This window comes from Drosophila bipectinata, chromosome 4 (assembly GCF_030179905.1).
Source record: "Drosophila bipectinata strain 14024-0381.07 chromosome 4, DbipHiC1v2, whole genome shotgun sequence".
NCBI classification, from domain to species: Eukaryota; Metazoa; Arthropoda; class Insecta; order Diptera; family Drosophilidae; genus Drosophila; species Drosophila bipectinata.
This window is the reverse complement of record NC_091740.1, coordinates 10,526,106-10,542,726: the sequence shown is the minus strand read 5'-3', so window position 1 is coordinate 10,542,726 and position 16,621 is coordinate 10,526,106. Positions and strand designations below refer to the sequence as shown.

Here is a 16,621-nt window from a genome sequence, read left to right as displayed (position 1 = left end):
GTCCTCTTGGCTTCTCCAATATGACGAACGGCACCCTATTATCCTTCCGTACGACTGCCATCTGTCTCGACTCCTGGTTCAATTTACGCATCGCATCACGCTGCACGGTGGCAATCAGCTGATGATCCGTCCGATCCGGCCAAATTCTGGATTCCAAGGATGAGGACTTTGGTCAAGTCCGTCGTCTATTCTTGTAGGGTATGTGTCATCCACAAGAAGAAGTTGGAGACGCAACTCATGGGAGAGCTACCTAAGGAACGGACGTCCTTCTCGCGCCCATTCACGTACACCGGTGTGGATTATGCCGGTCCTTTTGAGATAAAAAACTATACTGGGAGGGCCTGTCTCATCACAATGGGTTATGTGTTGGTGTTTGTGTGCTTCTCCACTAAGGCCTTTCTTTTTGAGCCTGCGGCGGACCTTTCTGGTCCGACCGAGGCCGAGAACTTTCTGGCGGCTTTCGCACGGTTCGTGTCCCGGAGAGGATGCCCCCGTCAAATGCAGTCCGACAACGGGAAAACCTTTGTGGGGGCAGCTGCCACACTGTCCCGCGATTTTCTCCAGAGCCTAAAAAGGGCTGTGACCGGTGCCTACAGTCACCAGCAGCTTCTCTGGCATTTCATTCCTCCAAGAGCTCCCCACAGGAGGGGCCTGTGGGAAGCAGGAGTCAAGAGCTTCAGGACCTTGTTCTACAAGTCCACCGCCACGCGGAAATACACGTTTGAGGAGCTGGCTACTCTCCTGGCGAAGATCGAGGCGTGCCTGAATTCGCGGCCACTCGCGCCAATGTCTGAAGACCCTGCTGATCTGTTGGCTCTTACACCCGGGCACTTTCTTGTGGGAGGCCCAATTCCCGCCACGGTTGAACCCGAAATAAAGGAGGATACCACGACCATTATTAACCGCTGGCAACACCTGAAGGTTCTTCAGCAGCAATTTCGGCAGCGATGGAAGGAGCGAGCCCCTACGAGAGATCTCGTTGGGGATATGGTGGTCATCAAGGAGGACAATCTTCCGTTCAATGAGTGGCGATTAGGCAGAGTTGACGCGGTGTATCCAGGATCCGATGGCTATGTCCGCGTGATCGACATCCGCACGGCACGAGTGCTCGTCAAGCGGCCTGTTGCTAAGGTCGTGCTTCTTCCGATGGAAGCCCACAATAATTATGCATTTCTTCCACTCCAATGTTCCTGTCCATTGTGCTGTCTCGTAGCTCTGCCCGTAGTTCCAAATCGTAATTCACACCCATTCTGATAACGTTATTTGTTCCTTCATCATTGTCGGGTCAAGCAGCAGCACGGCGTTTAATGTTTACGTTTAAATATTGTTTATGTAATGTTTAGTGTAATTATTAGTGTAATGTTTATTTATTAGGCTTAAGTTTGTACAAAGGCTTTGTTGATCGCAAGCCGACTCTTTCTCGGCTGCTCGACTCAACAAGCTTTTCATAGAGAATTTTAGCTCGAAGTGTCTAGGTCGGGCCGCCCTCTCCATTATTCGAGAGCTTTAGCTTTGCAATGACCAGTCGGGCCGCCCTCTCTGTATTTTACTTGAGTCCCTGCATGCACCATAGCTGGTCTATCTGCGGATCATCCGGCTTGATCTGCATGCAGAAATAAACATTTATAACGTTCAATTTAAATACAAAATCTTCTTGTATTTACGGCATTGAAAACGCTCAATGACCAAACAATCATATTTCCGCCAGTCATAGTCAACACGATGTCGCCACGCCCACCCAACGCCCAGTCACTGGTGAGCAGATGTTCTCGAGGTATACAATCCAACCGATGCCGAGTCTGCAACGGGATCCATCCATTGAAGAAGTGTCGGCGCTTCCTACGCCTTAGTGCCGAGAAGCGGTTCCGGCTGTTTTTGTGAACCGGTATTGCTCCAGCTGCCTGGCCCACGAGCAGTCCGACGGATCGTGTCGGCGTGGGGACGGCTGTAAGACGTGTGGTCAGGATCACCACACGCTGCTGCACCTCGTGGAGAAGCCGCGGGCTCGGCGCAAGGCACGCAAAGAAGAGCACTGGTCACGGAGCGCGGGAGACAGTACATGGAGTGTCTCAGCTGGTGCTCGGCCGTCGTCCGCCAATTCCCGGCGCGGTTCGGTTTCTTCTCGGCCTTCGTCCGCCACTTTCCGGAACTCACAAGCCGATCCACGGCCATCGACCTTCCGGCGCTCTTCGGCAACTCCTCGGTATTCTGCCGGCAGTTTTCAGACGCTCCACGGCTTTCGTCCGCCACTCATCGGGTGCCGTCCACCGCTCGTCCGCCCGCGTCATCCGCGCCTAGGCAATTTTCCGGCTCTCATTAAGGGCCCCCGCAGGACGCGACCGCTGCGCCCACCTTATCGTCGCTGATGCAGCGGAACAGCGTCAACGTGCTGCCGACTGCGCTAGTGCGCATTGACACCGGGACCTGGATCTTCGACACGGGGGCCTTCATCGACCCGTGCACGCCCTCGAGCTGCATTGACGCATCGCTAGCGGCGTGTTTCCGTCTGCCCACTACCAGCGTGGGGGATGAACAAGTTTGTTCGTCCACCGTGGGATCCAAAACCGATGATAGCGTTCGGCTGGAGGTCATCTTCAAGATAGAGCATCACGTGCGCGTTCGTACGCCGTCTCGAGATCTGAGTGAGGCGGTGCGTGCCCACTTCCGAGGCGTGACATTAGCGGATGAGCGATTCCATCTGCCAGCGGGATATGTACCCGCGGATCATGCAGCCGGGCTTCCTGAAGATCCAGGAAGAGCTGCCAGTGGCCCAGAGCACAGTTTTTGGATGGGTCGTGTCCGGAGCCTGTCACCAGCCGTAACAACGAGGGAACTGTTGCAGCCCGAGTGATTGCAAACCCGGAATGTTTAGGTGAGGGGCCGTTGTGCCGCTCAGCTGTGCATAAGAGCGTATCCGCGGTGAAGAGTGCACCCTCGCTGAAGAGCGCACCCGCGCTGAAGAGCGCACCCTCGCTTAAGAGCGCACCCGCGCTTAAGAGCGCATCCGCGCTGAAGAGCGCATCCGCACTCGCCCCTTTGTGCACTCTCTCTCGCTCGTTGGGTGTCGTCGATCGTCATTTTATTGTGCTAGTTAAGTCAATCTCCTGTAAGCAGCGGAATAAAGCTGAACGCGTTTTTTTAATTTACCCCGAAGACGCCCCCGACTTCTTATTTCATCCTTACTTCTGGAATCTTTTGCGGCAGCAACGCCCACCTACAACAATAAATTTCTCGATAAAAGGAATGTTCACTTCTTTGTTCCGAATAGTTGCCACCGAATTTTGGCAATACCAAAATGGGAAATCGAGTTTTAGTTGGGGCTGACGAAATTGCAGTAGCTGGTAGGAACTCTTCAGATACAGTGAAGGCATTTGATAAAGAAATCACCCTTGCCTTAGTCGTTATTTCTAATTCTTCTAACTCAGCTCCAAATTCATCTTCCCCATCTGATTGCTCGATCTTGTCTATGAACTCTTGAAAATGCCTTAAAAATAAACTCATTTATAACCTGAAGCCTTTACTCTAGCTCGATCTTTACTAAAGAAATTGACCCAGATTCCAAACGTTCCTTTGACCGGCGAAGTGACCTGCCCGAGCTCTGCCACACACACACAGTATAAATGTGTGAAACGTCATGCTCACAGCCTACTTTCTGCTATTCGTTACTAACACTAATGCGGAAAAATCATATCAATGTATTGGGGTGCCGACCACTGTTTTAAGCTAATAAGATACACATATAAAGTTCACAGTTGGAAAACAAGTCATAATAATGAAAACATGTAATCTAAGATACGTTTATGCTTTTATTATTAATAATTTATTATGCATTTATGCATTTATTTATGCTTTGCTACGATTTGCCATAATCAGAAATAATAAATGAATTTGTTGCTCCACAAAATAAACAGTAAAAGTTTGCAAAGATTTTTCATTAATTTAAGCACACAACAAAGTCAATCGAACAGCTGACTTTGGTCGTTTATCAACACGTTATATAGTGTTGTTAGTAAAAAAAAATCTTAGTTAACGGTTCTTGGCTAATTAGGGTATGTAATATTTCAATTCAAATTCAAATTATTTGTAAAAATAATTTGTAAAATAATTTGATTTTATGCCAAAAAAAATGAATTTTTTTCTCATAGTGCAATGGTTCTTTGTCGCAATATATGACCTTGGCTCCAAGGAGAATATGAGCTGCAGTAGCACCGAGACTTGAGGTTCTCTATGGTTCTAGATGTCCTCTTTCCTTGTATGTAAGGAAATATTTTGCATCCGTGAAAAATTGCCTTTATATAGCATTTTTCCCACATGAGATGGGACTGGTGTTTCACTAAGGTCGTGTTTTTTGGGATGTCCGTCAAATTAAGCCTTAGCGCATGTCATACAATTAGCGACAAGAAGTACTCTCAGAGTACTCACCTTTTACTCTCAGAGTACTCACCTTTTGATTTTTTTATTCGGATTGGGATCTTCCCCTAAAAAATTAATGACGTCCAAATGAATGGCGTCATCATCCATTTCCTGAGCCGCGCTCGAAGCTGCGGCATTGTATTTCTCCCGGTTTTTCCTGCGTTTTGCGCGACGTGGTTAGCCTTCTGCCTTTTCTGCGGACCCGATCGGTTGGACACGGCTGGATTCCTATTTTGGTATGCCGGGGCCTGAGATGGCTTTAGCATCTTGGACAGTGATGGGTCAATAGCCATGGGCTCGAGAGTATCTTCACTGCGTAGACCACAGTGTACTCGAGTTTTGTGTTGCTTTGTGTAGTACGGATTTTTGCCAGCACTTGGCTTTCGAATTTTTAAACGCAGAAGACATTTGGCGTTCTTGCGCCTTCGGATGTTGTTCTCTATCTCTATCTTCCTGACTTTTTGCAAATGAAGCTACGAAGGAGTACCTATTGGGGTTAGACTCTACTTCTTGAGCCAAAGCCAGTGCTGATGGCACATAATTCGTATTTGCCGAGAAGAGGACATCCGTGAGACTGCGCTTGAGTCCCAAAATGAATACACGGAGTGCGTCATCCTGAAATTTTTCCTGAATAGAACCTTTGCCGCCGACGCTTCGTACGACATATTGGCTTTGAGCTTTTTCTCGACCTCGTCATAGTATTGTAGATGAGAGAGATTTAACTGCTTGAGAATAAACATCTTCTGCTCGATGACGTGAATCTGACGCTTATAACTGTACGTAAAAACGAGTCAATTTATGATCGCGTCGAAATTTAGCACAGTGCCAAACGGGGACAGCACGGCATCGGCAGGCACTCTTATTTTACTCCTATTTTACTCCATAATTCCTAAAGATATAATATGCGGCTACTGCTGCTTGGCGCCATTAAACGTATGCGTTTTGTGCTCCCGTAAATTCGGGCAGGCACTTGAGGCACTTTCGCGGCCGTAGCGTGTTCGCGAAAATGCAGTGGGGAGACACAACAATTTATTTAAAAAAAAAGAAATAAAGGACTTGGTTACAATTCCTGCTGATATCAATAATTCTTGTATAACAAAAGAGACAAATAAAAGCTGGATTACCATAAATGCACACAATTGAGCTAATTGAAATTGAGTTTTGAGCTAGCGGTTATTTTTTGCATTGGTAACTTACATATTATTTATTGGGTCGGAGATGTCACTTTCACTGCGTTGCATGTATGTCTTTCATTTAAATGGCGTTTATGGGCTCATTGGGCTGAAATAATTTAAACAAGAAAGGAAAGCTAACTTCTTGCGAAGCCGAAGTTGATATACCCCTGCATGTAAAACCGGATATACATATATCGAAAACATCGGATATAGTTGTCCGATCCTTATAAGAATATCAATGACAATATCATGATAATACCAATATAATACAATAAAAACGATTGCTTTAATACTGAGAGACTAGTTCGAGTAGAAACAGATAGACGCACAGACAGACGGACATGCTCATATCAACTCAGGAGGTCAAGAGGTCAAGGAGATCAAGAATATATATACTTTATAGGGTCGGAGATGTCTCCTTCACTTCAACCGCTAATATAAGTGCAAAAGGCCGATGTTGAAAATACAAAAACCTGAGAGCGAGTAATGGGCAAACGCGAAGGCCAGAAAAACAAAATTAATTAATGAGTTGCACACATTAAGTTGCAATTATACACAAATACGGCGCAAATACAAAAAAACGTGACTTCTGCCCGAACGTCTGCCCTAGACCACTCTACCTTCCAGTATGCAAGTTCACATGCATAAAACTAGGGACCGGTGCGAAGACTGGTACCGGCCCCGCCTCAGCCAATAGGCCACGGACATCAGTAGCTCTAAGGACTCAAAAAAAATTTAAGGACCTGTGCAGCCAGCACCGGCCCTGTCCGAGAACCCACAGAGCTACAAAGAGCGCATAACAGTAACGAAAATTAATTTTTTATACTTTATTTTAATTGATGTATTATAATAGATGCGTTGCATTATAGTTATAAACGACTCTATGTAATATAGAGAGGAACCCGTTCTGGCCTATGAACAGCTTAGTCTGAAAAGCTATGCGAAACATAAGGTAAAAACCCTTAAAAAACGAACAAACAAAACCAAAAAATTAAAAAAAACCATGAAGAAATTTATTTAAATATGATAAAAATAAAAAAACGATTTCAATCAATGTAAATTGGAAATTGAACTTATTTAAACTCTGAAATAAAACTTGCTTTATGAAACAAGGATACGAGAATTGAGTCAACATCGGAAGCGGTACCATTGCTGCTAAATAAATACAGAAATATTAATATAATCGCAAGAAACACATCAAAAAAGTTATTAATAATAACAATAAATAATTAATATTAATATAATAATTAGATTAGTAAATTTTTTGTAAAAAGGGGTGATGTTTTTTTAAAACTGTCCTTAATGGACAACCATTAAATTGTTTCACAATAAACTTGGCTTATAGTTATAGAATAGGTAGTGCTTGCAAGTCATGCGCTAAACATAAATAAGTATGACACACATCCAAAAAAAAGCACGAGTTTAGTGAAACACCAGTCCCATCTCATGTAGTAGAAATGCTACATATAGGCATTTTCTCCACGGATAAAAATATTTCCTCATTCACAATTTTTCGAAATTTGCCATCGTCCAGCCAATACCCTCTAGAACCATAGAGGAAACCAGCGCTACCACACCTCATGAATATTTTTCCTAAAGCCAAGGTGATATATTGCGACAACGAACCATCGTTGAACTCGCACACCATTTTGACCCTGCTGGAAAACTATTTCGGCGTTAGCATCTCAAACGAACCGCCCCTCAACAGTGTCTCAAACGGACAAGTGGAACGTCTAAAAATTGATAAAGGCATTAGTGACACCGTTGAGATAATTCTGATGGCCACAGCCAGATATAACAAATCTATCCATTTGGTCACCGACAAGGGTCCAGCCGATGTGGTTTTAACACAAACGAATAAACCACAAAACGCTATACGGGATAAGATCCAGAATAAGAACCCATAAGATAGAGAAATCGATAGGATCAGCGGACATTAACGGAGCCGCTCGTATCTCTGGCCACCCCAAGGGCTTGTACTGAGAACAATTCGCCGTCCGAATTTCTTAAGAAAAATTAGCAAATGCCTGATATGTCCTCCGTGGTAGCCCTTCAAGTGATACCACAGGTCCTAGTGATTGAAACCCCAGTTAGAGTCCCCCAACAGCGTATTTCACAGTCCGGACCACCGGTACTGACTGATGCTGCAGTTTTCGTACCTGCGACACCAAAACCCTTACAGGTGATTCCTCCATCAAAACACATATTTGTTTCTCGGCTCGCCCCTGATACCAAAGCCAAAACAAAAGCCGATATAAAGGTGAGGCACATAGCTCAATATAAATATAATTATATGAGGTGCACGTCTTCTTTCAAGATTCGTGTGCCCACGCTGATGTTTAAGACGACTTTGAGAGAAAATTTTTGTCCAATTAATGTCACCTTAGAAAAATTTTACTGTACTTTAAATACATTTTTTGACTCATGTGTGTCATGGATATATCCGTCCGTCCACAAATCCTCCTTGGTTTACAAGGTACCTCACTAACCTAAAAAATACTAAAAAAAAAAGGCTCTTACTAAAATATAAAAAAACCTGCAGTAGTGTTGATTTTTCAAGATACCTACTAGCTAGGTTGAATTGCACCGTGCATAACGCTGAATGTTATAGGAATTATATTGACCGCTGCTGGATACAATTTACTCAGGATCCAAAACAGTTTTATAATTTTGTAAACACTAAGCGTAAACACGTATCTTTTTCACCCATGCTTACGTTTGAAAATTCCTCTGCGACCTCTGATCAGGCCATTGCCGATCTATTCGCAGAATTTTTTCAAACAACTTATTCTTTGCCTAAGTTGACAGATCAACCTTACGCATATAAAATTCAAGCAGCAAATCTTATTTTCTGTCCGTTTTTTTCTGAGAACAACTTATTATCTGGTCTTTTAAGGGTAAAACCCATTTATTTGCCAGGCCCCGACGGAGTATCAGGCTGTGTGCTAAAATACTGCGCCAGGGCTCTGTGCAAACCTCTTCTAAGACTTTTCAACTTATCTTTAGAAACCTCGATTTTTTCCCTTAAGAGGGAGGAATCTTTCATAATTCCCTTACATAAAAATGGGGAAAAGTCTGATGCAGCCAATTACAGAGGCGCCTCTAAATTGTAGGCAATTCCAAAGTTTTTTGAAAAATTAATAACTCCTCATTTGCAACACCATTGCTCTTCGATCATCTCTCCTTGCAGCATGGCGTTATTAGGCGTCGCTTCATCACCACGAACTTATTGGAGTTGACATCCTTTGTCATTGAGGGCTTCCGAAGGGATGTCAAACAGATATTGTTTACAATGGCTTTAGCAAAGCATTTGATTCAGTCAATCACTCACTCTTGCTGAGAAAACTGAATATGTTGGGATTTTCTAAAGACCTCTTAACGTAGATCTCCAGCAACTTAGATGGGGGAACACAAAGAGTCTTACTAAAAACGTACATTCCCGTCTGGTCCGTGCTACATCTGGCGTCCCTCAAGGAAGTTATCTTGGCCCGTTGTTATTTACTATTTTATAAATGACTTGCCCCCTGCTTTAACGAACTTTCTAGTTCTTATGTATGCACATGACTGTCAAAAATGCTAAACACCATTTTTGAATGATTTAATGCTTAATGCTAATGTTTTAATACTTAATGGATCAAAATGCAAGTCTTCTTATCGTTCTTGACTCTTTAGAGTCAAGGTTTCCTTAGAGAAATTAGCTCAGGTTTATGATCTCGGCATCCTATTAGACGCTAAACTTAAATTGCCGACCATATTTCCTTTATGGTTAATATGGCTTGGTTTTATAAAAAGATGGTCAAAAGAATTTAATGACCCGTACATAACCAAAACATTTGGTCCGTACGAGACTGGAGTACGGTTCATGTGTCTGGAGTCCCCCACAAAAAAAATTCCTAACTTTTTTACTTAGAGGTGTAAAGTGGGATGCAAATCTTCACCTTCCATCTTATTATAGTAGACTATTTTTCAATATATAACATTCACTTACCTTTTACCGCTAACCATACAGCATATAGACAACACATTTCATAAAACGAAAGTGGACGCAAAAAATTCGTTGGACGCGACAGGCCCCAGCAGGCCCCAGACCGAATTCTTACTCTTTTTCCTTCGCTCATCGTTCGTTCATCTCACGCTCATACTCTCATTAAATGCTTTCTGTTTCTCAGTCTCGGTACGGAGCTCGATGAAGAAGGTTGGCCTGCGCTTCGGTTGATCTTTGTATGTATGCGTGTCACCCCTTCACATACACGGGTGTATGTGTACGTGCGATTTCGTTTTGAAGCCAGCACACAAAATTTTGATTTTTCTTACTTTTCAGGCTTGCTACCCTAACAAAATTCGGGTATTCGTTATTTGGTGAAATGACGAAAGAAATAATATTATTTGTTTTATATAGGGTATATTTCAGTCGACATCACCAATTCACCAATTCTTTTAGGGGAGTGAGCAGACACAAATCTTTACTTTGACTTGTTTCAGTCTGTTTTTATAAATTTTTTTAAATTGATTTTTTTGTTAGAGTGAATATATTTTCTTATTTTGTCAACTTTAATGTAATCAATGTAACCAATATATTCCAAAAATTTTCTGTGCTACAATTTGTTGTAAACATCAATTAAAAATATATATATGGAATTTTTATTTTAATTTTTAAATCATACATTTATTCAAAAAAAAAATTTTTTATATTTTTTTTGCTGTCCGGTCTCCTTAAAATCATTTATCAGTAGGGTATGCAAGCACAATTCTCATGCAGAACAACAAAAACTTAAAAGCAATCGGCGTTTTAAGTGATGTCGACTGAAATATACCCTGCTCCGTTCTCAGTATATTGTTTTTAATGATTCGTAAAAATATGTACATATATACAAAACATTTTACTGCTAACACTTAATCTCATTCCTAAATAAATTTAAAATGTATGCTGAAATATTAAAAATGTTATATAACAAATAATATTATTTCTTTCGTCATTTCACAAAATAACGAATACCCGAATTTTGTTCGGGTAGTAGCAAGCCTGAAAAGTAAAACCTCGTACTCTGATGACGAAAATCCGCTGTCACACGAGCCGAACTCCATATACAAAAACGGTGTGAAAAAAGGAAGAAGAAATTTTGGCCTCCTAGATTTTGCTGAAAATTGATCTGAAAATTATGGCTATCAAATTGAATGGCGTTGCCGGATCAAAAAAACTAAACAGCTGATCTAAATAAAATAGTTATAAAAATAATTCATTTGATTTATTTTGACACCCAAAAAATGGAGCGAAAATTAAAAGTTAAAAAGTTTCGGACCGAAAAATTTTCGGCCCGCGAGGATAAAGTCAAGCTTATTAGTGCGGTCAGGGCGAAGCCCATAATATGGGATTTGACCCACAAGGGGCATTTTAATGCCATAAAATAAGAAAAATAGTAAGAATTCGCTCTGGAGCCTGCTGGGGCCTGCTGGGGCCTGTCGCAAGAAATTTTTGCGTCCATTTTCGTTGTATGAAATGGGTTGTCTATATGCTGTATGGTAATTTTTTTTTTTTTTTTTTTTTTTTTTGTTTTAAGTTACCACGACGCCCTGGGAAGTCGTAGGATTATTTGGCCGCCCTAAGAGCAGGGAAAACGCCAACTGTAATGCTGTATGGTTAGTGCTTTTACCTACTTGGCATGTATGATGGTTGTTTGCATATACATATGTACGAAAGCTCTTTTTCTAATGGCGAAATAATTTTTGGGCAGCGCACTATGGGCGATTTTTCATACTGGGCGGCATTAAGTCATAAAATTTATGGTGAAATATTAAGGAAATGTTTTTTTTTATTAATAGTAAACAGTTCAGTTAGCTGAAAAACAATTTTTTTTTATCGGCTACTCTCTTTTTGTGGCAGCCCTTCAAAACCAGATGATCTGTTGAAGCTCACAATTATATAAATTGGCACGAAAAATTTCATGCTGTTGAAAGTGCTTAAATTATTATTGGTTTCGTTTAAATTAATAAGTGTAATATGGATAGCAAAGCTCAAGGTATTTAGAATCTTTTATTTACGATAAATGTGTATAAATGTTCGTGGTGTTTTTAATGTCCAGTGTTATTGTTGATTGTATTTTTAGCAAAAATTTAACAATTTTAATTGTGTTCCGTTGAGTATTTCTTGAAAAGCGCATATCAAAACATGCAACTAAAAATGGCAAGTTACTAACGAAAGTGTCTAGTTTATGGTAGTAATCATGTTTTTTGCTCTTTTTTGTTCCTTTAAAAAAAAATGCACTTGAACATCCAACATCAGAACTGAGTTCATAAAATTTTTTTAATGATGAAGACACCGAATCAGACAACGAAAGCGATGACAAACATGAGAATTCTTTTGTTTTAGATGAAGAAGATTATTAACTTTTTGTTTTTTTAAGTTTAGAATATTGTTAAAACATGGTAAAATATTATTTTTTCTATTTTTATGCTTTGCTTTATAATAAAAATTTAAATTTTTGTACAAGTGCCGGGGTTATAAAGGGGCGGAAAATAAAGGCGTAATCAAATTGACTAAAAAAAAAATCCGAAAACAAACTAAAATATTAGAAACGCTTTAAAAAAAAATTAAGCTTCTAGCTTTATGTGTGGACTTTATGTCGCCAAAATCAACTAATCGCCCATAGTGCAGCGCAAAAATATGTGATGCTGTTAATGGCCAGAATTGGTGAATCAGGTTCTGAAATTTTCGGGACTTCATTTATTGAAATCTGTGGGAGCGGTTTGAATGAAAATAGTCGTATAATATGTGAAGGACCCAATCATGATACGATTACGATTGTATGATTTTATCATGGACCCAATAAGCCTAAGCAGAGGCCATATAGTATTCTAGGAACTAGTTCAATTAATTTTTTTATGGACTGTATGATTTTTGCTCCTACATACTTCAAAAGGTCGTACATCGACTTCAATTTTGTGCATATACTCTGAGAGCTTCACATTTAAAAAAAAATTTTTTGTGATGAGTTTTGTATGAGCTGTTAACCGGGTTAGTCCACTTTTTTCGATTCGCTCCAAAACGTAAAGAGCGATTTTAATGAAATTTTCAAGACATATTCTAAAAATATTGGGCTATAGGCAGTATCGTGCTTGTTGGCGCGTCCTCTTGTTTCTGACATAATGCTCAAAACAGTATGGGGCAGTTTTTCAAACCCCAAACCCCAGTTTTTTAATTTTTAAGCTACGTAAAGAGTGTTAAGCCCGCTCAAAGTAAGAAAAAACAATAGTTTATTCAATTTATAACAATTCTAGTGTTTATTTTATTATATTTAGTGGCTAAATACTGAAATAATTGAAAAACAAAAAGTTTGTTGCTCTGTTCCAATTCCACCGTACTGCTTCGACGCTAAAAAAGCGTCGCTAGTTTGACGGACATTATTACAAACTTTTTATTATGGTATTTTCCCAGGACGAAACGGTATACTTTAATTGTTATCGAAACGGTCATCCTCTTTCCGTTGTGAAAATAATTTTAATTGAAATTAAAAATCTACTGCTGTGCATTTGTTTTAGTGTGAACAAAATAAGAAAAATACATTACAAAATAAATATTGAGACTATTTTGGTGGTATGCTAATATATATTTTTAAACTTTTACAACGGATTTTACTAATAAATTGTTGTTCCAAAAATATTTAATTATTTTTTTTCATTAAATAATTTGTACCAAAATAATTTTAAAATTTTTTCCACTAGGTACTTGTGAAACTATAAAAATAAAGTTATGACTTAATGATTCATATGAAATCAATAAATGAAAAAAAGAACTCTTGAAAAATATTTTTTTCAGCCCTATCAAATGAGGGAGAGTAGCTAACAGTATTTTTTTGTACTCAAAAAGTAGCCGCGTACACATGTATATATGTACATACATACAATATATGTATGTTCAATATGCACAATAGTTTTATTTTAATTTTCAAACATTAAATTTTTTTATATAAAACTGCGTTTTATTGAAAACTAGTTAATACGGGGAATTTAAATGATAACTCACCCTTCGAATTGGGAAAATTGCAAATCTGTTATATTTAGGCTGCCGTCCAAGTAATAATCGCACATTAGAGAGTATAGAGTATGCGCAAGGAGGCTTTTTTATAAACTTTATAACCTTGTTTTTTATTACTTCAAAAAGATAACATTTTTAACCTTAAAGTCTTTTTAAAACGGAAATTTAATTTAGAGGGCCCTGCTCGAACGTTTTTTTTTTATTAAAACTTGCGAATAACATTTGACCCGTTTTAACATCTATTTTTATATATTTTTATATCATAACTGAAAAAAAAAAAAAAAAAGTATGCTTGGTCCCTTGGTATCTGATAGAGACCGGATTAATTGAGTGCTCAAACACTGAGAGCTTTAAACAAAAAACCGAAAAAATATAATACTTAGGTCAAACGGTCTTTTGTGTTAGACTCATAAACAACAGACTTTTCTTCAACTCAATTTCCAAATATATTCATAAACAACAAAAATTTGGGGATAGTCGAGAGGTAATGATTCTGCTTAAGGGGCCCATCCACAGACGAGCATTTTGGCGAAGATGCTCGCCAACTCAAATTTTATTTGCCCACTATAGCCAACATGCGCGCGAACATCATTTTTCGACAAACTTTCAAGGAATCTACATGTCAACGGACAACAAAAGCGGATCTGCAATTGCACTGATGTCAATAAATATTTGCTTAGAAAAAAGAAAAACATTAAAATTTACATTAATTTCATAAACTTTTGACTTACTTTGCGGTGCGCAAGTCCAACCACTAAGCTTTTTTTTTAATTTTTATTTTTAGTTGGGCAAATTTGAAAGATATGACACATATGTATATAAAATCATCACTCATCATTGACCTTAACGCATAAAGCGATTTTAACTTTTGTGCAGTATTTTGTTTCGAATGTAGATGAAAACCTGGATCGGTGGTATAGCTAGCTCAACCTTTGCGAGCGCATCCAAGTAAGAGGACCGCAGCTTCACCTCTTTATAAAAATTCAAAAGCTAAGAAAACAATATGCAAAAATGAATGATAAAAACCAGGGACTGCAAATAAGACTTATGAGTTCAAAAAAATTGAACGACAAAAAAGCCTTTGTGGGGAGTGGGAAAAGGGCACATATACCATTTTTTAACGGTGAATCCAAAAAAACAATAAACTTTTATTTCAATTTCTATTGCTAAAATTGAAATATAACTCTTATTTTCAATTTTTATAATAATAATTAAGAATAAGAATTATTTTTCAATTTTTATAAAAAAAATAAAAATAAAAATGATGATTCATTTTTTATTAAAAAAATTGAAAATAAGTGTTACGATTTAATTTTTATTATAAAATTGAAAATAAAAATTGAATGCGAATAACTTCTGAACCAAGTGGACTATTAAAAAACCGCTTACATTTTTATGATCTGTGGCGCAGTACCTTTCAAATGATGTACGAATGTCCTTAAAGGACATAATCAAGGATTCCTTAATAATTCCATAAATAACAGTGTTCATAACAAAGAAAGACTCGATTATGTGAATTATGTGAAGAAAAATTTTTTAATAATGGCATCTGCAATGACAATATTACTCTTTATTAAAAAAACAGGTCCTAAAAATGTTTTAATCATGGAATCCTCAATTATTCAATTTATTTAGTTATATTTCTACTAGAAATTTTCAAGTGTGGGCCAACCATGTAAAAGTACACACCGAGTTTCTTAAAATTATTTCGATTATATTGAAATATTTGTTGTATTAAATTCGTTTCAAGCCAAAGCTTATAAAAATCGCCGAAATATAATTGTTCGCTTTGCAATTTTTTAGTGGCTATAAAAATAGGTTCTAGTGCCGCCAACAGCAAGTTCATTTCCTCCCAATTTGATTCCGTTAACTGCAATGTTTCACTTAGATTTTCTTTTGAAAACTCCCTATATACGCATACGTTTTTCAACATAGTGTACGTTGAGATCCACCTTGTTGGTACATCCAGTAGAGGTTGGGGATGTATCCATAATTTTAAAATATTATTTTAATTTTTAAGTGTAATGTTATGCATTTAATTTGTTTACCTATAAGTCGGAGTTCGCAAAGTTTTTATTATGGATCGTGCGCTATCGACAAGCAGGTCTCTTATAGCAGGTCATGAACAGCTAATTGCATGGAATAGGCGTCACATCTAATCGAATGTATAGAGTGAACGCGAATATCTTTCATAAGGTCGTCATCGTCAAACTCGTCACAAAATTCAGAATTCAATTCTTTGTTCATGAAGTCGATCGCTTTAATGACATTCTTGCCATTGTCTGAAGTGACAGTGTAGACTTGCTCCTTTTTTATTAAAAACTCGTTCAGCACATGTTCAATTTTCATGCTTCATGGAGCGCAATCACGCCAAGCGTCTTTACTTCAATGCGGTGGGCTCGATAGTATTGGACATTGATTCCCAATATACCCCTGTTGACCCACACTAGAAATATAACTTAATAAATTGAATAATTGAGGAATCCTTGATTATGTCCTTTAAGGACATTCGATACATCATTTGAAAGGTACTGCGCCACAGATCATAAAAATGTAAGCGGTTTTTTAATAGTCCACTCGGTTCAGAAGTTATTCGCATTCAATTTTTATTTTCAATTTTTATAATAAAAATTGAATCGTAACACTTATTTTCAATTTTTTTAATAAAAATTGAACCATAATTTTTATTTTTATTTATTTTTATAAAAATTAAAAAAAAAATTATTATGCTTAATTATTATCATAAAAATTGAAAATAAGAGTTATATTTCAATTTTTGTCATAAAAATCAACAAATAATTTTTATTTTAAAAATTATAACAATTACGGTCCCTGATAAAAACGACAAATCGGGTTTTCTCTGAGTAAGACCTTTCACTCAAAAATCGAATCAAAACGTAAGTTTTTGACAAATTGTTCAAAGAATCTTAAAATGAGACTTATTTTCTGTCCGTCTTTCTCTGAGAATAGCTTATTCGTTGATCTTCTAAGGGTCAAACCC

General features: G+C 38.4%; 1 protein-coding gene across 3 annotated transcripts in view; it reads left to right on the top strand.

Annotated features, from left to right (window-relative positions):
* The window catches only part of Cadps (calcium-dependent secretion activator 1), a 404,419-nt gene that overhangs the window by 43,626 nt on the left and 344,172 nt on the right, over window positions 1-16,621 (top strand). Inside the window, exon 1 of one of the 3 annotated variants that reach the window (XM_043213400.2) lies at window positions 13,024-13,179. The exons of the other annotated variants lie outside the window; for them this stretch is intronic. The gene's annotated coding sequence lies outside the window, so the exon portion shown is untranslated. Of the gene's footprint in view, window positions 1-13,023; window positions 13,180-16,621 lie in introns of those variants that run through there. 3 annotated transcript variants of the gene reach the window in all.